The sequence below is a fragment of the Schistocerca piceifrons genome, chromosome X, assembly GCF_021461385.2.
Source record: "Schistocerca piceifrons isolate TAMUIC-IGC-003096 chromosome X, iqSchPice1.1, whole genome shotgun sequence".
Classification (NCBI taxonomy): domain Eukaryota; kingdom Metazoa; phylum Arthropoda; class Insecta; order Orthoptera; family Acrididae; genus Schistocerca; species Schistocerca piceifrons.
Window position 1 is genome coordinate 462,522,994 of NC_060149.1, and position 23,350 is coordinate 462,546,343.

A 23,350-nucleotide genomic window follows, 5' to 3' on the forward strand; every position below is an offset into this window, starting at 1 on the left:
TCAATGCAACGACCTTATGTCACCTTCCTAGGAGGACCTGCATGCCCACATGTTACCACTCTGCTGGTTGAGGTCAGAGCCATCGTATGCTACATCAGTAACCTCCCCATCATCCACGTACTGCTTCTGGCGGGTGATGGAAGTCGGAAGGTGCGAGATCGGGACTACAGGGTGGATGAAACAGAACAGTACACTGAAATTTTATGAGCTCCTCTCGGGTGCGCAGACTTGTGAGAGGCCTTGCGTTGCCATGGAAAAAGAGAAGTTTCTTTTTTTTATTTCCTTATTTTGGCTTTGGGTTACAAGGACCATACAGCCGACAACGCTCATTAAGTGCCACAGAACATAAGTGAAAAAAAACACAGAACAAAATTACGAAGTTGGCATGCAAACACACTCTTAAAGTAAGAGAGATTCACTAAATTTCACAAGGCTGTATCTTCTACACGAATGAAGGTAGAAACTGTCTCTTAATTTAGGCATCGAAATTCAAAGTTCACATTAGCGCCACTTGTGTATTGCCGATTCCTGGAGTTACCGACGGGGGCCTCCATAGTGCAGCTAGTGCGCTCTCTCGTTCGTTCATCGTCCTAGTGTGCGTCGAGTCTATTTGGCACCAACGTAGCGAGAAACAACAGGCAGCCGGTGGCAGTAATGACAATGACGTTGGAGCAGAATTACAAACAACACTATGTTACAACATAGTGACAAATACGCATATGGCCTTTTAGTGAAATACAAAACATGAAAGGGCAAACACCATACATAATACAATAAGTATAGCAATAACTGAAGAACAAAAATGCAAATAGCATCATACGAAAAGAAAAACCCAAAATGACAACACAAGACAATCAACGTTACGTACAATAGTCAGTAGAACAGTGACATAAAATGCACAAGAGAGCAATAATGAAAATTCAATGTAAAAAAAGGTCTGAACGCAAATTAAAACACAAAATTACGCACCTGATTATGAATCAGGCTGATGCGAAGGTGAAGTACGTTTGCATTTTTGTGGCGACGTACACGCTGAACATTGCAGGAGTCACAGCTGTGTGCCACTGGCGGGCATACGGGAGATCAGACGGGTAGGAAATGTGGAAATTTGTGGTACCGTCTTATGGGACCAAACTGCAGAGGTCATCGGTTCCTAAGCTTACATACTACTTAATTTAACATAAAATCAATTACGCTAAGGACGACACACACACACACACACACACACACACACACACACACACACACACACACACACACACACACACCCATGCCCGAGGGAGGACTCGAACCTCCGACGGGGGGAGCCTCGCGGATCGTGACAAGACGCCCTAGACCGAGCGGATAACCCTCGCGGCACTCAGACGGGTTTGCGTGGCCTTGTTGCGGTGATGACACATGCCTTTTCAACATGCTTTTGTTGGCGGTCAGGTCCCCGTAGACATTCTACAAGCACCTATGAAAATCTACGGTTCTCCGGTTTTCCGCCACCAGTTCTCTGCTTGGAACGCACCTCCGCTACAGACGCCGTTTTGACGGCTGCGTATAGCGCCGCCACCTATCGGTACTTCATGAAACTATATGGGCTGAAGCGAAAATGTTCCACAATGCCCCACAATGAATCTCACACTTTTTCTCCATACTGATGATGGAGTCTATTACACAATACTTGGGGCATCGTAACTTGGTGGGGCTGTAAGTAAACAAATGGAAACAGTTTTTATAACGAAAGGAAGTTGTTTAGCAATCCTGAATTTACCGCATAATTTCTGTGTGCAGTTTTTCAGTGAGGTAGAGGAAATTATTCGATTGATTTGTTCGCTATAGCCCAAATGTATCCATCCTACATATGACATTAACTGTTTGTGTCTTGTTATTTTATTTCATAGCTGTCTTGAACAGGAATAATTGCGTATGTATTGCTACACTTTCTGTACTGTTACTGATATGCATCATCTTTGTGATTTCAGCTCGTGACGAAGCTGGTGCTCCGCCAAGGTGTGGTAAGTATGAAGATATTAAAGTCTTAAAGACAGGCAATCATCGTAGGTTGTACCACTCGCTCCTGGATTTCTCCCTTACCATGTGCGCCCGTCCTGTCCACCTCTCCCCCACCCTCATATACCTTGGTCTCACCATTGACCGTCACCTCACCTGGATCCCTCATCTCCGCACCATCCAGTCCAAAGCCCACAACCACCTCCGACTCCTCAAACTCCTATCTGGCCGGACATGGGGGTTGCACCCCTCTACCATCCTCCTCACCTACAAATCCTTAATCCGTCCCATCCTCTGTTATGCCAGTCCCACCTGGATATTCCCCCCCCCCCCCAATTCTATAAGTCCCTCCAGATCCTCGAGCACCATGCACTCCGCCTCACCTCCCGTATACTCCTCCCGTCCCCCATGCGGATCCTTTATGACCTCATTCCTTTCCCCTATCTGCTCCTATACCTTGAACATATCTGCATACTCTACACCTCCCGCCACCTTGATCCTCCTCACCCCCTGGTTGCTTCACTCCTCTCCCATCCCTGCTCTTTGCCACGCCTTCACTGTTGTGTCCCCCCTACCCTCTATCTCTACACCCTTCATCTCCTTTCCCAAGGTGGCTTCTGTCAACTTCCCCTCGCGGATGATGCCCTCTCTCCCTCCATTTATCCCTCCTATCAACTCTGATCCTCACCCCCCCTCCTTGCCTCTGTCCTCTGTCCTTTCCCTGCTCCTCTGCCTTTCCCCAATCCCTGTCATGTCTGCCCCTCTTATGGGTCCTCGTCCTCCATCGGCTCCTTCCCCCCTCCCCTCCTTCGTTTTTCCTCTCCATCCCCCCCAACCTTTTACCTTTTTCTTTCCCATAATCTGTCCAGGTTCCCCCCGTCTGCCCTCAGCTGTGGTATGTCATATTTGCCAACTTTTTAGTCTAGTGTTCAAGTGAATGTTCAGTGTTGTTCGTCTTTCCAAAGTGTTGCGAACAGAAATCATGCTGTTGCTGGGTGTGATTTTTATGTGTCTTGCAAACAGTAACCAGACTGTCACCGCGTTTCTTAATTGTCTGTCTATTATTTTACCTGTCTGCTTCATACATATTTTATTAGCATCATCATCCCTTTGTTCTGTGTTTTAAGTTCCACGATTTTCTGCCATGTTACCATTTAAGTCTCCGAATTTATCGCCTGTGTTTATTATTTATTGACTTAATCTTTTTATAACAAATTCTGTAGACTGAAGAGTGGCATACTAAGCTGCTGCCAGCCCGCCCCCTACGGCGGGGAATAGAAACTCAATAAAGAAAAAAAAAATTTTAGAAGAACGTCGTAACCATATATGGAACTGGCAATAGATTATAATTTGCTTCCTTTCCCTCTCTGTATCTCATGCAAAATTTATTCACCTAGCTTCGGTTCGCGTCTCACAATTTAAGCTTTCACTTCCACCATCTGCCAGTTGAACCATGAGATGTACTTGCCGATAAATATCCTTATACAAGAGGAATTATTTCCAGTAAGATATATTTCTGTGTGATAATTGGTTTCTGTCACTTCTTCCTTAAAACTCTGATAATGTCGGCAAAGTGGTGATGGTGTATAGGGAAAGAGTCTAGTATTCTGGAGAATCGGGGTCCAAATCCTTGACTCAGGTTTTCCAAGGGTCCCTCAATCGAGTCGGCTCAATAACAGAGTGATTTCTGGAGGCATCCAGGTGTCTTATCTCCTTCTGAATACGCCCCAAAATGTACAACTGCTCGTACCGTGTCAACGATACGTTAAAACTCTGACATTCCTTTTCTTATTTTTGATGACATTCGAACAACACATGGTGTATCAGAGTGAGTCACTCAATTTCACAAAGCTATATCTTCTACAGGAATGAAGGTAGAAACTGTGGGATGTCTCTTAACTTACGCATCGAAATTAAAAGTTTACATTGGCGCGCCACATGTAAGTTACCGATTCTCGGAGTTGCCGATAGGGGCCTCCATAGCGCAGCTAGTGCACTCTCTCGTTCGTTCATCGTCCCGGTGTGCGTCGAGTCGATATGGCGCCAAGCGTTCTCCTCTTCAACGGGTGGAATCCAGTTAAAACTGTGCTGCGTGTAATTCTTAACAATGCTCTATTCCAACAGTGGACTGGTGGTAGGGTGCGTAAAAATATCGCATTGCACCATTATCCTTCAGGGTCGTCGGAACTGACGGAATGTTTGTTTATGGGGGGAGAGGAGCATGGGCTTTTATGAAACACTCTGTATCCCTTCTTCCCCTCTAAGAACTTTGAGTGAACTGCAACGCCTCATAGCAGCGCCAGTGAATGAATTAACTCTAAACATGCCGCAAAAGTATGGTACGAGTTTACTGTCGTCTGGATGTTTTCGCGTGCATCTGAACATTTCTGAAAAATCACATCTTGTGAAATCAGATGAATTTTATTAAAGGCCCTGTATTTTCTGCCAGACAACGCGCTTCCCTGCAGATGAAACGGACCAGTCTCTGTATCGTTCATACAAACATACATTATAAAGATGCAGCCATAGGTTTGCTCCTGTCCAAACTGTAGTTTTTCAGGAACAACTCTTGCCACTTTACAAAGGTTCACAGATAGTGTATCAAGGTATTGTCTGGTACACTTGGCCCTATGCCTGTAGGGCTGCCTACAAGCAGGGGCAGAGGCTTGTCTATATGCAGGGTCAGGTCAATGACCTTTCAACATTGACCTTAAAAGCATTATGCAATTAGGCTCTCGTCATCCCACTCCTTCCCTTACCACCTGTCCCCTCCCCTCTCCACCCCTGCCCCATCAATTAATCTCCACATAATACTAAAATGATACAGCCCTAGCAGTATGTGGTTTCTACAAACAAATTAAATTGAAACATTACCCCTTGCACAAGATATCTCCTTCAAAGTAATCCAGTAATTGTATGTGTGAAGCTTTATTTCCTTTTGCGTACACACACACAATGTGCGTTCACTGCGATGTCGCCAAACACGGATGCAACCATCATGATGCTGTAAACAGAACCTGGATTCATCCGAAAAAATGACGTTTCGACATTCGTGCACCCAGGTTCGTCGTTGAGTACACCATCGCAGGCGCTCCTGTCTGTTATGCAGCATCAAGGGTACCCGCAGCCATGGTCTCAGAGCTGATAGTCCATACTGCTGCAAACGTCGTCGAAGTGTTCGTGCAGATGGTTGTTGTCTTGCAAACGTCCCCATTTGTTGACTCAGGGATCGAGACGTGGCTGCACGATCTGTTACAGCCATGCGGATAAGATGCCTGTCATCTCGACTGCTAATGAACGTGGCCGTTGGGATCCAGCACGGCGTTCCGTATTACCCTCCTGAACCCACCGATTCCATATTCTGCTAACAGTCATTGGATCTCGACCAACGCGAGCAGCTATGTCGCGATACGATAAACCACAATCGCGATAGGCGACTTTTACCAAAGTCGGAAACGTGATGGTACGCATTTCTCCTCCTTACACGAGGCATAACAAAAACGTTTCACCAGGCAACGCCGGTCAGCTGCTGTTTGTGGATGAGAAATCGGTTGGAAACTTTCCTCATGTTAGCACGTTATAGGTGTCGCCACTGGCGCCAACGTTGTGTGAATGCTCTGACAAGCTAATCATTTGCATATCACATCATCTTCTTCCTGTCGGTTAAATTTCGCGTCTGTAGCATGTCATCTTCGTGGTGTAACAATTTTAATGGCGAGTAGTGTATAATTTCAGATATCGAAAATGGTATTACATGTAAGATTTCAAGTGCAAAACACACTTAGTAACCACAATTGAGTTTGAAATTCAATATTTCCACATTTAAATTTTCTGTATTCCTTGTTAAAATACAGTCGGCTTGATTATTAGCACTACTGAAATAAATCATAGGTTAGCAAACGAGCGTAGCCAGGATTAAATTCATCTAAATATATAAAATCGGTTCTCAAAATACAAATGAGCACAATTGCTAATTGTATTTAACTTCTAGACATTAAATATGTGACATCGATACTTCGCGGCCCACAGAGAGTGCTACTGAATTTTCAGGATTAACTGAAGCCTCTCTCACAATATTTCGCTCAAGCAAGACAGATGACGCAAGCTATCTACTGTTTGAAAACGTTTGTTTTTGTGATTAATTTCAGTTGTCATTAGTAGCATATAATCCGGGGTGGTTCAAGAACATTTTTTTCCACCCAAGCATCTTATTATTTGCCCCTCCCCCTCACTTTTACCTTTGTAGACTTTCACCCATATCAGGTTTCCTTACTTGTTGTTATACATACTGTATTCAGGTCTTGCACTTGAGTGCCCCTATCAGCTTAGTGTTCCATGCGGTCACTAATGATTCTGTTACGTCCTATATAGAAATCAGACAGTTTTACATCTACATCTACATTTATACTCCGCAAGCCACCCAACGGTGTGTGGCGGAGGGCACTTTACGTGCCACTGTCATTACCTCCCTTTCCTGTTCTAGTCGCGTATGGTTCGCGGGAAGAACGACTGTCTGAATGCCTCCGTGCGCGCTCTAATCTCTCTAATTTAAATTCGTGATCTCCTCGGGAGGTATAAGTAGGGGGAAGCAATATATTCGATACCTCATCCAGAAACGCACCCTCTCGAAACCTGGACAGCAAGCTACACCGCGATGCAGAGCGCTCTCATGCAGAGTCTGCCACTTGAGTTTCTTAAACATCTCTGTAACGCTATCACGGTTACCAAATAACCCTGTGACGAAACGCGCCGCTCTTCTTTGGATCTTCTCTATCTCCTGCGTCAACCCGATCTGGTACGGATCCAACACTGATGAGCAATACTCAAGTATAGGTCGAACGAGTGTTTTGTAAGCCACCTCCTTTGTTGATGGGCTACATTTTCTAAGGACTCTCCCAATAAATCTCAACCTGGTACCCGCCTTACCAACAATTAATTTTATATGATCATTCCACTTCAAATCGTTCCGCACGTATACTCCCAGATATTTTACAGAAGTAACTGCTACCAGTGTTTGTTCCGCTATCATATAATCATACAATAAAGGATCCTTCTTTCTATGTATTCGCAATACATTACATTTGTCTATGTTAAGGGTCAGTTGCCACTCCCTGCACCAAGTGCCTATCCGGTGCAGATCTTCCTGCATTTCGCTACAATTTTCTAATGCTGCAACTTCTCTGTATACTACAGCATCATCCGCGAAAAGCCGCATGGAACCTCCGACACTATCTACTAGGTCATTTATATATATTGTGAAAAGCAATGGTCCCATAACACTCCCCTGTGGCACGCCAGAGGTTACTTTAACGTCTGTAGACGTCTCTCCATTGATAACATGCTGTGTTCTGTTTGCTAAAAACTCATCAATCCAGCCACACAGCTTTTCTGATATTCCGTAGGCTCTTACTTTGTCAGGCGACAGCGCGGAACTGTATCGAACAACATTATTTTACTGACTCTTGTTTGATTTTCGACACAATAGTAACGTTGTTTATTGTCGTCGTCGACATGTGTATTTTACGCTACTGTGCCCATGTCTGTCGATGGATAATCGACATGTTTGACTTTTACGATCATTGGCTATGAGACTTGTCGGAACAAGCAAAATGCTCGTTCAGCATGTACAGAATCGCTTGTATGTGACTTCCTGCCTTGTGACACTCTACTACAACGTAGATGTGGAAAATTATTGGTTTGAGGCTCCATTCGAGTTTTTCGTGTATGCAGGTGCTACTTTACGTAATTGCTTCCATAGTATTGGGGAAAATGTCGGAAAAATGGAGCGTTAGGATACTCAAAAAATGTTCAAATGTGTGTGTGAAATCTTATGGGATTTAACGGCTAAGGTCATCAGTCCCTACATTTACACACTACTTAACCTAAATTATCCTAAGGACACACACACACACACACACACACACACACACACACACACACACACACACACACACACACACCCATGCCCGAGGAAGGATTCGAACCTGCAACCGTAGCGGTCACGCGGTTCCAGACTGAAAGGACACACACACACACACACACACATGCCCGAGGAAGGATTCGAACCTGCAACCGTAGCGGTCACGCGGTTCCAGACTGAAGCGTCTAGAACCGCACGGCCACACCGGCCGGCTGCAATCAAGGTCGAGGTTAACTTCCCCTGCATCTATACAAGCCCTGCGCGTAGGCAACCTGACGGGCAGATAGTACCTTGAAATACAGGGTGTTTCAAAAATGACCGGTATATTTGAAACGGCAATAAAAACTAAACGAGCAGCGATAGAAATACACCGTTTGTTGCAATATGCTTGGGACAACAGTACATTTTCAGGCAGACAAACTTTCGAAATTACAGTAGTTACAATTTTCAACAACAGATGGCGCTGCGGTCTGGGAAACTCTATAGCACGATATTTTCCACATATCCACCATGCGTAGCAATAATATGGCGTAGTCTCTGAATGAAATTACCCGAAACCTTTGACAACGTGTCTCGCGGAATGGCTTCACATGCAGATGAGATGTACTGCTTCAGCTGTTCAATTGTTTCTGGATTCTGGCGGTACACCTGGTCTTTCAAGTGTCCCCACAGAAAGAAGTCACAGGGGTTCATGTCTAGCGAATAGGGAGGCCAATCCACGCCGCCTCCTGTATGTTTCGGATAGCCCAAAGCAATCACACGATCATCGATATATTCATTCAGGAAATTAAAGACGTCGGCTGTGCGATGTGGCCGGGCACCATCTTGCATAAACCACGAGGTGTTCGCAGTGTCGTCTAAGGCAGTTCGTACCGCCACAAATTTACGAAGAATGTCCAGATAGCGTGATGCAGTAATCGTTTCGGATCTGAAAAATGGGCCAATGATTCCTTTGGAAGAAATGGCGGCCCAGACCAGTACTTTTTGAGGATGCAGGGACGATGGGACTGCAACATGGGGCTTTTCGGTCCCCCATATGCGCCAGTTCTGTTTATTGACGAAGCCGTCCAGGTAAAAATAAGCTTCGTCAGTAAACCAAATGCTGCCCACATGCATATCGCCGTCATCAATCCTGTGCACTATATCGTTAACGGCGCTGAGGGGTTGCCGCGTTTGAATTTTGTATGGATAGAGGTGTAAACTCTGGCGCATGAGACGATACGTGGACGTAGGCGTCATTTGGACCGCAGCTGCAACACGGCGAACGGAAACCCGAGGCCGCTGTTGGATCACCTGCTGCACTAGCTGCGCGTTGCCCTCTGTGGTTGCCGTATGCGGTCGCCCTACCTTTCCAGCACGTTCATCCGTCACGTTCCCAGTCCGTTGAAATTTTTCAAACAGATCCTTTATTGTATCGCTTTTCGGTCCTTTGGTTACATTAAACCTCCGTTGAAAACTTCGTCTTGTTGCAACAACACTGTGTTCTAGACGGTGGAATTCCAACACCAGAAAAATCCTCTGTTCTAAGGAATAAACCATGTTGTCCACAGCACACTTGCACGTTGTGAACAGCACACGCTTACAGTAGAAAGACGACGTACAGAATGGCGCACCCACAGACAGCGTTGTCTTCTATATCTTTCACATCACTTGCAGCGCCACCTGTTGTTGAAAATTGTAACTACCGTAATTTCGAAAGTTTGTCCGCCTGAAAATGTACTGTTGTCCCAAGCATATTGCAACAAACGGTGTATTTCTATCGCTGCTCGTTTAGTTTTTATTGCCGTTTCAAATATACCGGTCATTTTTGAAACACCCTGTACCACTGCCACATTGGGGGATCGAAGGCTGTGTTGTAGTGTTACCTGTGTCTGTTTCTTGTTTACTATTTTTTCATGTAGTTTCTACAACTAAATGATTGAATCAAGTCTTACTGGGGTGCTGTAATTATTTTCGGTCACCAATAGCAGGAGGATATGAACGTGTAACTGAAAAGAAGTAATGGTACCGTACTTCGAATCAAAATAATTTATATCATAGGCACTTACTAACAGAAAATTAAGTGCCAAGGACGGTCATTTTTGTATTACAATGGTCTTTGTTGTGAAACATCTATGGTGCCTTCTCTGTGCCATGCCTGTTCTTGTACCTGTAGGATGTCTATACCAGGACAAGGATAAAATTCCTTGTCTGGCAGTAAAAGAACGGGTGAAAAAGGTTTTCGAGTGTAGATCTCTTTTAGGTCCGTACACTTCTTCCATCATTTCTCCAATGAATAGATTCCATACTTCATGTAAGATTCTGAATGCTCTGCAGCACACACATCATTTACTGTCATAACCTGTTCAGTGGATTAAAAATCTTTTGCAATCGCAGATTTTGTGACGTGGGATAGATGAATGTCAGTTGGTATCTAATTTGATGACAATGGCGGATTTACAAAGAATTCGTACTTGTAATCGCTTAGTTTTGCCAATATAAAAGCAACTTTGAAGGCGGATGAATCGTGCCACGGAATGATGAGTCTGCTTTCCCGGGCAGACCAATCTTATTCGAAAGGATATTTCTTCCTGTAGTTAACCAAAGAAACGTGTGTAGTATTAATCAGTTGCTGTTTTACCGTTAGCGAGACAATAAACAAGAAGAATCCCTGTCTCATTGAGGAAAAAACTGATCGTATCTACTCTGCTGTTTTCTGTTTCGTTTCTGGCGCGATGTGATGGCCCATGACTCATCAATCGTAACACATCGCCCATATGAGTCAGCTCTTTTAACGCTCTCAACTTTATTGAGATATTCATTTTCGCACTTCATTTGGTCAGCATCAACGAATGCGGTAGCTGTCATTCTCGAAACACATTACACAGTTAATTCTTCACCTAAAACGCAGCATACTGTTTTTACTAATCTGCTTGTCGCGTCAGCTACGTTAAACACCTTCAATGGCCGATTGTTCAATACAGTATTGTGTACTTTTTTGATGTTTATATCAGCGTCTCTCAAGTGTATACCTGAACAGGTGTAAACACTTCTTCATTCTCATAATTGCGAAATACATCTCTTCTGATGGTCAATTTTGTCCATTGTTTTCACCCAGAATATGGGAAGCAAAGAGCTTACAGTAAAAAATGTGTTTCACGGTATCGCTCTGTATAGTCTACCAATCTGCAATATGCTATTGCAGTTTTGGAATTACGCCCTAGGTCTTAAGTTATGCATTTAAGAGGCCATGTTTACTACTGCATATTTTTCTTGATTTGTCCCATACCACCATCTCTGAAAGTTTGTCGGTGAAATTCTTATTCGCTCTGTATAGTCTACCAATCTGTAATATGCTATTACAGTTTTGGAATTACGCCATTTTAAAGCACCAAGAGTTTCTACTATTGCAGGGTATAAGCCAATTTACAAGTGATTTGAACTGTTGTACATTACATGCCACTTCACAACATCTGAAGAAGCAACAGCTTGTGCACCAGCTCCTGAGGGTGGTAACATTTGAATTCAATCGTTCATCTTTTTTTTTGCAGTTGAATACCCAAACTTATTCCGGAATGTTTATTGCCGAATGAAAATCATCCAAAGCGTTTTACGATGGTACGATACTTTCGATAATCCGTTTCAACCAGACACAGACAAAACGACTGCTTTGGAAATCAGAATAAGTCAAAATGTTCTTAAGATTAGGTTTATAGTTACTTACTTGCGGAATATAAGGAAAATGGAGTGCCTTTGCCATAAACTCCTTCCATGTGACAGAGCGAGGATTCGTCCCTCTTCCTTACTAGATATTAAAGGTCTGCGATGCAAGACCCCAATTAACGAAATGGTCCATCTGATATCCGCAAAGATACTGACTTCTCTACTTTTGCAGCTCGACGAGACATCGATGTTTCCACTCAAGGAGTTCGATTTCTCGGTTGTTCTATTGACTTACGTATTCTGCAATTCTGTACAAATTATTCTGAATCCAGAATGAAGGTTGTTATAAAATATTAACTTTTCATTGTGAGATATATTCTCCAAAGCAAAGAATGCTATGTTACGATTTCCTTAAATCAGTCGATTTCGGGAAGGTCGGGTGTCATTGAAACACAGCAGTCAGCCAGGACAGGCTCATCGTTTCATTACCGCTTTTCTCATTACTGCAGTGAATCCTGCTGTCAGAAATGACCGACGACGGGGGGTGGGAGGCATTCGGCTCTTGCTGGGGATCAGTCACGGTATCGCTCATGACATAGTATTTGAAGTTCTCCCACAGGCTGACGGAGGAGCGGAAGTTAAACGGGAAGTCTACATCACTGCAGCACGTGGAGAAGTGTCACGATGAAGAATGACTTATATCGTTCCCTGCTCCGCATTATCAAGAGAGATGAAGCATGGTGTCCATCATCTTGAGCCAGAGGGTAAGCGTCAGAACCAACACTGGAAGCACATGAATTTAACCCCCCCCCCCTCCCCCGAAACCCCCTCCCCCCAAAAAAAAATCCAAGGTCGTGTACGCCAGCTCCAGGAAAGTAATTATGGCGTTTTGTTTGATAGCTTTTTCTTTGACTGCAAGGTCCAGCTGCTCGTTGACACTCTGAAACACGGCACCACAATTAACGCACAGCGGCACATTGACAGACTGAAGAAACTGCAGCGCGCCGTCAAGTTCAAACGCACAGGAATGTTGACGGACGGCATCAGTTTGTTGCAGGATAGTTCCTGCCTGTATGTTACCAAGATTGTTTCGGCTACCTTCAAAATTTTCGCTGGGGAGGTGTTACACATGCTCCATACAGTCTCGATCTCTCCCCATGCTGTGGTTCCGTAGTCTAATGTTACATATCCCTTACCAAAAAAATGTTCGTAGATGTACAGAAAGTAAATATCCTACGTTGAACTAACTATTCTAGTGCTGTCAACGTTTGTATGGTTTCGTAATTGCAGAGACATTATATTAGCAGATAGATGTGTGTCGTGCTATGGGTGTCGCATTGTGTAGGATGTCGGTTCCTGTTTATGCTTCCCAATTAGTAGGACCAAGGTTTTTCGTTTAAGTAAAAGCCACTGGAATGTTGGTGCTCTTTGGCATCATCAGTATTTAATCGTAAATTCTTGACACTTTCTAGAACACCATTTGTTAAGTAAATGCGTTGTGCTGCATTTCAGTACGACACAATGAACTTCATAGTTATATTGACCGCTCTGGGCAGCAACTAAAACTATTATGGCGCATTTGGCGCCTAAAATTTCTATAAGTATTACGTACATAGCTTCAAGTTCCTTAAGAATTGGATGTAGTTAAAATAATTTTATTATGACTATCTTAATTGAAATTACTTTTCAAGTATAATTTACATAATGTTTTGTGGAAATAATGATTGACAGAAGGATTTATGCTCCTAATAATTAATAACTGGAGTTACAAATTTAGGCAGTATAAAAACCACCAACTTCACTTCTTACATAATTGTCGATTGAATTATCGATAGTAAAATTAGAAGAAATAAAAATGTAAACAGAAATTTTATTTCCTAAAAAACTAAAGCATAATAATATTATATGAATGTGTGGTTTCTGTTATTTCGGACATGTCCGGAAGAACAGACACCATATTCATATAATTTGATAGGCCTAGCTGGGCAGTGAATCCACCTTGATCAATGCGGATGCACAAATACGTGCGACCTCCTGCGGGAATCTCAGAGAGCGAATATGGAGGATATGGACAGTGACTACGGATTGGAAGCGCTCGATGGGAGTGTGGACCGGACGTGAGGCGTGCCGAGGTAGTCCGCAAACAGTTTCAAAAAGTCTGTGTCCTGGATGGAGCAGTGGATACCGCACCTGCCTATTAAGAAGGAGATCCCGCGAACAAATCGCGGTACGGTACACATTTTCACTCGTCGTCGCAGATTCCGCGTAGTGTCCCAATGTGGTTGACAGCAGTGATCCCTTCCCTTTCTTCCCCTCTGCACCTGCAATTTACATATGATAATAGTATTACTTTCACTGTAAAGTGGTTTCTGACTCATTTGAGGCAATAGCTGTGATTACTAGTTTTCGTGGCTCAAGATCAATGTTGCTATACGGATCGATATGAAAAATAAAATTATATTATCAGGAAAATAGTGTTTTGGTGATAATACATATGCAAAATTATCTCTAGATGTGGACTATATAATTTAAGCATAAAAATTATGTCAGGCGGAAATTTATACGGAATCTAATATTACAGCTAAGGTACTAAAGTTCTGAGAACGAAACATCCATTACAGTAGACAACCGCAATCATTTTCATGAAGTCAGTGACCGTCTTGTCACGCAGTGGCATAAATGTATTAACAGTTATGAAGATTACTTTTGAAATAATAGAAAGGTCGCTTACTTTCTTCTATGAATCTCGTTTCTAGCCCTCATACTTTCACTTCGTGAATTAAACATACAAATCGTAAATAGTGGTGAACAGGGTTTAATGTCACACAACACAAATAACCTGTTGCAATTCCTTGATAAACGTAGCTGAAGACTTAGGGAATCTGAATATGGTGATTTCAAGTGCAGTCAACGCAGTTTGGGTGTTTAAAGCGAAGCAAAGGGTCTTTTTGTACACGAAGAATGTGCTCTTCATTATTGGGATGAGTACCTACACTACGGCACCAATATAGTCATGCAATCCTCCCAGTGGACTCAAAATTTCTTCGTCCGTACGTGTATAGTGAGCATAGGTCCTCGAGTCACTGCAGAATTAATCTTTTCTTCCTCCGTTCTGCAACTCGTTCTCTTTAGACTATCTGTATTCTTTTCGGCTCTAACGGCCCCATTCATGTTCTTTAATGTCGATACGACAATCCCTTAAGTTTTATTTCGGGACAATTCATTATTTTTCTATCACTTTGTCGGGGTAAGAAACCCACTACCTGATATCGGGTTGCCTTTCTCCTTTTTCCAAATTTTTACAGTTGTGCGAAGCGTTTGGGAAGGACTACTGTAGAAGAATCCCTTACGATGAGTAAACTGATAATCTACACTTGAGCCCAGAAGGCCAACACAGTTGCAAATCCAATGTGGTGGAGTCATCAGGTACCTTCGCCATTGTAGTCTACTGACAACGCAAGGATCGCACTGTTGATGGTAGAGGTATCAACTTCCTACGCATGCCATGAAGTATATGTTCATTCTTTTTGGGAAAACGGGACTTCAGGCAATGACCGACAATGATATGGCAATTGCTGTGGCTTGGTGGCAACCGTGTGAGAGCCCTCGATGCGTGTAGGGTGCATCACAGGTGATATCTAGCACACGCAAGGAACTTGCATTAGGTGACGTACCCAACAAAAATGGTTCAAATGACTCTGAGCACTATGGGACTTAACATCTGTGGTCATCAGTCCCCAAGGACTTGGAACTACTTAAACCTAACTAACCTAAGGACATCACACACATCCATGCCCGAGGCAGGATTCGAACCTGCGAACGTAGCGGTCACGCGGTTCCAGACTGAAGCGCCTAGAACCGCACGACCACACCGGCCGGCCGTACCCAACATAAAATCTTTAAAAGAGCTAAAGGCAAACAGTGTGAACACAGAGACCTTCATATTTGCAATCGAAGGAAACTTTACTGTGGAAGAAATAAAGGTCATGGTGGGGATACATCGACCACCACCTAGGTGGTGGTGGTGGTGGAACATCCCACTACCCACGCGATGTTTAGAAATTAGTAGCAGTGCCCGTTAAACATTCTGTAGGCACAGGCCGCAAGGCACACGTCGTGCAATATGTCTAATATCCAGTCAGTAGCTGCATTCAGTATCTCCAGCACATTAAGTCACTATCACACAAGTGCAGCACACCTGAATAAATAGACACTACACTGTATCTGTCTAGTGTCCATTGTAACATTCATTCCACTTTTTAAGGTTGGAGAAATAGCAGTTTCGCCTTGACACTATGACTCACAAAGATGTCTTAATCGGCAACAAACGTACTTGCATTTACATCTGTTTCGGCATCTACATCTTCATCTGCATTCTGCAAATTACTGTGAAGTGCATGGCAGAGGGTACGTCCCATTGCACCGGTTATTGGGGCGTTTTCCAGTTGCATTCGAGTATGGAGCCCAGGAGGTTTGCAACGTGTAATTTTCTTCTCTCTAAATGTTCCTGGCAGTCCATTCATCACAGATTTTAACCATCATAATGTTGTCACAAAACGATTCTGTAATTGGCGTAAGTCCATTTATATTCTTCTTACTAAGGTGTGTACCAAATAAATGTTCACATGTGTATCAGATCTTATGGGACTTAACTGTTAAGGTCGTCAGTCCCTAAGCTTACACACTACTTAACATAAATTATCCTAAGGACAAACACACATACCCACGCCCGAGGGAGGACTTGAACCTCCGTCGAGACCAGCAGCACAAGATGTGTACCATTTTCGGTGTAATTTACGTTACCGATCTCAGTAACAAGATTATCCAAGTTCTCCTATAATAACCACAAACCAAAGCGTTCATCAATTCGTCTCCTCTGTTTCCTTAGTAACTGAGAGATATTTAGCACTTTGGAGAAATCGATTTTGACACATTCTGCTATCGGAGAAGACTGATCAGTTGTGGCTATTAAGCGAACTTTTATACGCAAAGGATCCTGTATGGTGGTACTTCCAGCGACGTGATACTCCTATCATGCCTGTACTTGCAATCCAGTTGTGAACTCCTACCTCAACTGGACTATTTTGTATACTGATACTTTCCCTTGTCATAACTTGTGTGGGTCCACATCCATAACCTACCTCAGACATAACGCGGGTGGATTCATCTCCGAATATTAGAAAGGAGAGAAGACACATTTTTAAAAATGTTTTATAGTTCTTTTAACGTTTTTTGATGTTATTGAAATCCTCACGTTATACTTGTAAACATTTCTTTTCTGTGGATTATTAAGTTCCATTTTTAATGGATAGAAGGCACTTTTTACTAGTGCAGGTGCACTATTTAGGTTTCTTAAATTTCTTAATATAAAACCACAGCAAGCTGTTATATGTTTATTCACGACAGTGGACTTACAATTCCACGTCAAGAAGTTACTCTGTAACTGTAACAAACTGTATGTCACACAACTTTTTTATTGTATCTTATTCGTTAAAAAGCTTTAGAAGATTTGTAAACGTAAGTGTTGAACTAGATTCATTGATCTGCAGATTGAAATTGGACAGTTTTGTAATGAAAGACTATTTGATCATCAAGGTGTATTACATTAATGCAATTAGACCGTCACTTTCCACTGAGCATATTCTGTTCCAGAAGTTCGAATATCAATGTTCTGCATGTTACCCGTCTGTAGTCACCATAACCTCTTCATTGGGCAGAAAAACATTTATAGTCACAATTTTTTCTAGATGTGGAAATAGATGATGTTACATCTGGTAAACAGGATGGATGATCCAAATAGGTCTCTTGTTTCCATTTTCTCCTTATAAAATCCAGAGTTTTTCTCATTTAGTTTTTCTTCTAACATGGTCTAAAGCAGTCACCCTCAAACTGGGGGTCGTGCCTCCTTCGGGAGAGGTGCAGGGAATAAGAAATTAAAATCTTTGTATTTCATATTATTCAAGAAAGTCTTCGGGTAAAAAAATATTGCTATTGTCATTTCCATGAACTAAGTTAGGAAGCTCCCCCATTGTTCATTTGATGTCTTGTATCCCAAGGACTGACCAGTAGACCCTGTCACCAGGAATGCTAAGAAGAGTTATGAATAGTATTTCATCGCGGAGCATCTGTCACTGATCACCCGGAGGGTTAGCTACTTACCAAACATTTAACAACCATTAGTGACGACAAGCCGCTTGGCAATGTGACCGCCACATCCTGGCGTCACTGACTACAAGAATAGGTTGTTAATAAGAGCCATTGTGAGGGTCCATTCGAATTAGTTCAGTCTTCCGGAATCAGTTCAGAGGTAGTGCGTAAGCTATAAGTTTAGTTCTAGTTTACGTTCAGTGAAAGTAGTTAACCGGATTTAAAATTCTAGGAGGTGGAAGGATGGCAGGCGGCGGGCTGTGGGTTGCTGTCGATACATATACAATGGATGGTCCTCGTCTCGCTTCCCGCGCCCGGGTTCCCGGGTTCGATTCCCGGCGGGGTCAGGGATTTTCTCTGCCTCGTGATGACTGGGTGTTGTGTGATGTCTTTAGGTTAGTTAGGTTTAAGTAGTCCTAAGTTCTAGGCGTTGATGAGCATAGATGTTAAGTCCCATAGTGCTCAGAGCCATTTGAACCATTTTTCTTTTTATGGTCCTTGATGCCATTGGTCCGGGTGCGTTGGCCCCTGACCAGGCGCTCACGGCGGCCGCTATTGCGGCGTCGCGATAAGGCCCGTAGTGCTGGCTTGCAGCACGGAAGGCGGTGGTGAGGTAGATCTCGGCTACGTCACGTTCCGAGCCACGGAGCGCAGGAGACCCATGTTGAACCCACGCCAAGAGCTGGGCGGACCGGAGGCGCTCGACTTGTCCTCTCTGCTGGTCAGAGGGGGTGGGGGAGGTGCGGCTCGCTGGACAGGGACTCAGGCAACACGCAGGGGTTCGGGGCCTGGTAGCGTCAGAAGCAGTTGCGTCATCTCCTTGGGGCAAAGCATCACGGACCTCGCCAGCTGACGAATCACGAATGACGGCGGCATCGGGTTTTAATGTGATGCTGCCTGCTGATCACGTGACTGTGGCGTCATTAGTGCGTCATGGCGACGCCTCTTTTCCTGACCATACTTGGTGAGGTGTTGGTGTCGTCCCAAAGGTGGCAGGGTGTCGTAATTGGCAGTAGGTTACTTCCAGCAACCTTTCTGGGCTGTCTGGGCGCGCGGTCTGATGCAACCCGTTACTCAGCAGAGCAGCGGTCGGCACCACGTGTCCCCAGTTCTGCGGCCAGCGGCTTCGTCTGCTCCGTCTTCTGTTCCGTCTTGGTTTTTTACACAATTACGTGATAGAATCTCCGACATTTCCACGGATAAATGACTGATTTGCCGTGGCAACAAGAGGTCCAATGGAAGTGATTCACTGAGTGTCTTTTCTCCTATGAATGCTCGCAGTTCCAATTTTAATCAAAGTACATTCGTTCGTGTCTTCTTCTGTTCCTCTCAGCAACATTAGGTCTCAACACAAAATCATAGTGCGTGCAAATGAAGTTGAATAACTGAGTACTCGGCATTGCCCAGGACTGTACGGTACTTATTCCAATTCTCGTCTCCACTCTCTCAATTCATCTCCTCGCTTTCCCTCTCTTCGTCCATCTCTTCTTCTTTCCTTTCTCTTGCCATCTCATCTTCACCTTCTCTACGGCTCTCTCCTTATATTTACTTTCTCCGTCCATTTCGTCACTCACCTCTCTCATGATAATGCTCCTCCAGCCCCTGTCCGTCCACCTCCTCTTCTTCGCACTCTCTGTCCACTTCCTCCACCCCACTACTCTCTTTCCGTCTCCTCCTGCCATTCTCTCTGTCAACCTGCTCATCCCTCTCTCTCTGTTCATCTGGTCCTCCCCCTTTCTCTGCCTATATATTTCTCCCCCCCCCCCCCTTCCTCTGGCCAGGTACTATTTCCTCATCTGTCCATCTCCTCCTCCTCTCTCTGTCCATTTGCTCCTCCCACTTCTCCCCCTCTCACTTCTCCTCCTCCACCATCTCTCTGTCTGTCTCTTCCTCCCTCTCCCTCTATCCATCTCATTGTCCTCCTTCCCCTATCGATCTCCTCCACCCTGTCACTCAGTCCATCTCCTCCTGTTCCCTTTCTGTGTCCATTTCCTCCCCCTCCTCTCTCTGACTATCTCCTTCTCCCTGCTCTCTAAGTCCATCTCTCCACCCCTCTCTCTGTCCGTCACTTCCACTTTCTTTCTCTGTTAAGCTCCTTCCACCCCTTCTCTATCCATCTTCTCCTTCCGAGTTTCTGTATGAACATTTCCTCTTCTACTCTCCTCTTGAACATCACCCTACGCTAATAGGAGGTTGCTGGTTCCTGTACCTAACTATTTCTTCCCAGATCGTATGTAATATGTGACCAAATGTGGTTGAAGTCGATTCAGGGCTTTAGGAAGAGCTTTTCCTGGCGGTTTTTCCCACGTACCTACACCTCACATATATTTAACGTATTTCACACCGCTTTGAACGCATGTTTCAGCTGTACCTCTAGCGCATTTCGCCGTGCAGTTCCTTTTTCATGTATGCCAATGTTTACGACGTCGTATCTCGTGAACATTGTAGCATACAGTTATATACTTTTGCATGTACATTCAGTGGAATGAATGAACCATGTCCGCAAAATGTGTTGCGAGTAGAGTTGGTTGTAAAGAAGTAATGAATTACAAGGTCATCTGTTGCGACAGTTTTACTGCCTGAACACCGAAAACAGAGTAAGCGATGAACTTTCTTTCCTCTCACGATTTGGTGAGGGTTTCACCGAGAAAAAGTCTCATGAAGGTTTGAAATTACGCGTAAACTTGGGTGCAAGTCACTAAATGCTCTCATTCGCAAATACTGGATGTTGAGTATATTCTGACTACTTGCGCGTCACGAGCTACGCTTCTTTTTAACCCTAAAACCCACTCCTTTGAGATATAGATGGTTTTTACCCCCAATAGTGGTTCTTTCCAGACAGTAAGTGATATGTGTACCAAATTTGGTTAAAGTCGATCCAGTGGTTTAAGGCGAGATGTGGAACATAGATAGTACTTTTACATATTTACATCCACTGTTATAATATGTACGGATTATCTGACATTAGTCTTCACCAGTATTCTTTTGAATAATGAGGTACGACCACAATGGATTCTTTGTTTGGAGATTTGAGTTGAGGATAGCTCGAAGCCTATAAAGTTAAAGCTGCAACTGCTGACAAATCATCCAGGACATGTAAATAAACCACCAAATTTTTCTAGATTCATGAGCAACAAGTAAAATGAAATGTCAGATTCTTCAAAAACAAGTACCATTTTCTAAGAAAGTCTTAAGAGCTTCCATACTTAGTTGCAAAATCGGAATCACCACAAATTATTGGTGAAGAATTACTTCTTCCCGCAGTCGTCAAGACGTGTGAAATCATGCATGGAGAAAGTTTTGGCGCTGTTCTTGAAGTCGATTCTACTCTCACATGTTACCGTGGCTCGTGCTACTGATGCAGTAGCCACTGATTTAAAAAATCAATTGCTACCACGTCTTCATGACAGCCCAAAATTCGCCCTACAACTTGAGGCCAGTACTGATATCGGAAATCTTTCCTAGCTTCTTGTCTTTGAAAGCTACTGTTATAAAAATGAAATGCGCAAGGCCTTTTCTGTTTTGCAAAGCTCTGGAAGAGAGGGCTGAAGACGATGATGGTTTTTTCCTTTTGAATTCCATTTTTATTGACAACAATTTGTCATGGATAAATTGTGTTGGTTTATGTACCAATAGGGCGATAGAATTTATTGGAACTAAAAACGATTCATGTGTTGTTTCTCCTTCTGTAAAATTCACACATTGTGTGGTACACAGGGAGGCATTAGCTTCTAAAATGTACAACCGGAAGTCAGTAAAGTTCTCAGCGATGCTGTCATTGTAGTAAATTTCTTGAAAGCACGAGATTTGAACTGTAGGCTATTTTCCATTCCATGCTTTCCACTGAGATACGTTGGTTGTTCGAGGTAAGATACTTCGTCGCGTTGTGAAGCTGGAGGATGACCGTCTCTTTCCCTATTGAATAGCAGTCCTACACTCAAAGCTATGTTTCTGGATGAAAATTGGCTTCTAATATTGTGCAACTTGGCCGACGTTTTTTACACAACTTGGACTTTGGAAAACCCAGATTGAGAAGGATGACTGCAAGATGTTTTCTTCTGTGAATGTTTTCGTGAAGGAAAATGAGCTGGATGTAGATAAAATTAGTAGAACTGGCGTAGTACATCTCGAAAACCTTCTTCAACAAATGTAGGATAAATGTCCAGAACCTTCGTTTTAGTATGACTGGGTCCACAGTCCCATCCTATACGTTTGCAAGACCTATAGTAGACAGTAGAGTACGAGGAGCTAGCAGAACTTCGAAGTGAATTTAAATCGAAGCCCCTGAAAATTTTTGTGTGCAGACTGGGAATGAATTTCCAAATTTACCAAGAAGGCAACTTACTTGTGGGAGCCAACATTTTCCACAATGGGATTAATCAACCCGAAAAATCGGTCTCCGCAGCATCTTGAAAGTGATCTGCGAGTTGCGGTTTCAAAGACCCAACCAGGTCCGCTTAAGGAGCTGCGCGGACAGCCCGGTGGAGTGCTACCGAAGGAGCCTGCGTTCGACTCCCGGATGGGTCGGAGATTTTCTCCGCTTTCGGACTGTGCGTTTTGTCATCCTTACGTCAGCATCGTCATAATTGCCATTCCACTATTGTGGTGGCTGTATGGGAACGTCCCGAAAGGCAGTAAAAAAATCCAGCGTGCAATTTTCGTATTGTTTATTTTACTATTTTGATGATCAGTGTGAATCTATTTTTTTTAAAATGAACTTTTAAATGTTGACTTTTGAGCTGCTATAATTTGTATATCGCAATGTTCCAGCTATTAAAACATTAGAAATGAATTAAAAGCAATCTAAATATAAATAGTTAAACTGTAAGAAACAAATCAATTGTTTTTTAAAAAATATGTCGTTAAATCCACATATTTTCTGGGATCCAGTAACCACACACGCAGCCGTGGTTGTTTGTAAACTAATTGTAATTGTTAACTTTTCCGCCTTTGAATAATAATACGGTAATTTTAAAAAAAATAACTGTAATGTGCTCGGAAGACATTGTCTAATTATATTCAGGATTACTGTAGTTCTAACAGATAGCTCCAATAAACAGATAAAAGTAAATACATATTGTAGGCCGGTTCCGTGCGAAGTATGAGAAGTATGGAGAAAGGAAAGAAAATTGATGGGGGAAGGCACAATAATGTATGTTTCAGGAGTGTGGCACAACGGAAAAAGTTTGGGAACACCTGGTCTAGAGGACTTATCTAGTAGCACATACTCACTGAATTATACTAACTAGTTCTCAACCGTTGAAATGAATTCAGAAGATTCTTACCAACTATCAACGAACTGGGAGATAAAAAAGTCGAAAACAAATATTTTATGACCACACAGTAGTCTGCTTATGAATGATCCCTGTACATGTATTCAGCTTCTATACACACTTTTCGTAGTACCTGAAAGTAATGCACTGTGCGCAGCACCCATGACGCTACTTCTTCATCCTTAACAGGTTGTGAGAGGACTGTGATAATGCATTTTAGTAATCATTAAGCGTAAAATGTTCTTGGTAATAGATAATACTTGACTACACTTAGCGAGGAAAAGTGAGTTTGCGTTCCATTGCAAGAATAACCAACAGTGCTGCCCCTAATATCGGGGATGATAACGGATGTCCCACGCCTTGTACTACT

The 23,350-nt window shown here is 43.3% G+C and overlaps 1 long non-coding RNA gene across 1 annotated transcript in view; it reads left to right on the top strand.

Moving 5' to 3' along the window:
• The window catches only part of LOC124723184, a 131,796-nt gene that overhangs the window by 71,532 nt on the left and 36,914 nt on the right, over nt 1-23,350 (top strand). Inside the window, exon 3 of the long non-coding RNA XR_007006531.1 lies at nt 1,971-2,003. This is a non-coding gene — a long non-coding RNA (uncharacterized LOC124723184). The remainder of the gene's footprint in view (nt 1-1,970; nt 2,004-23,350) is intronic.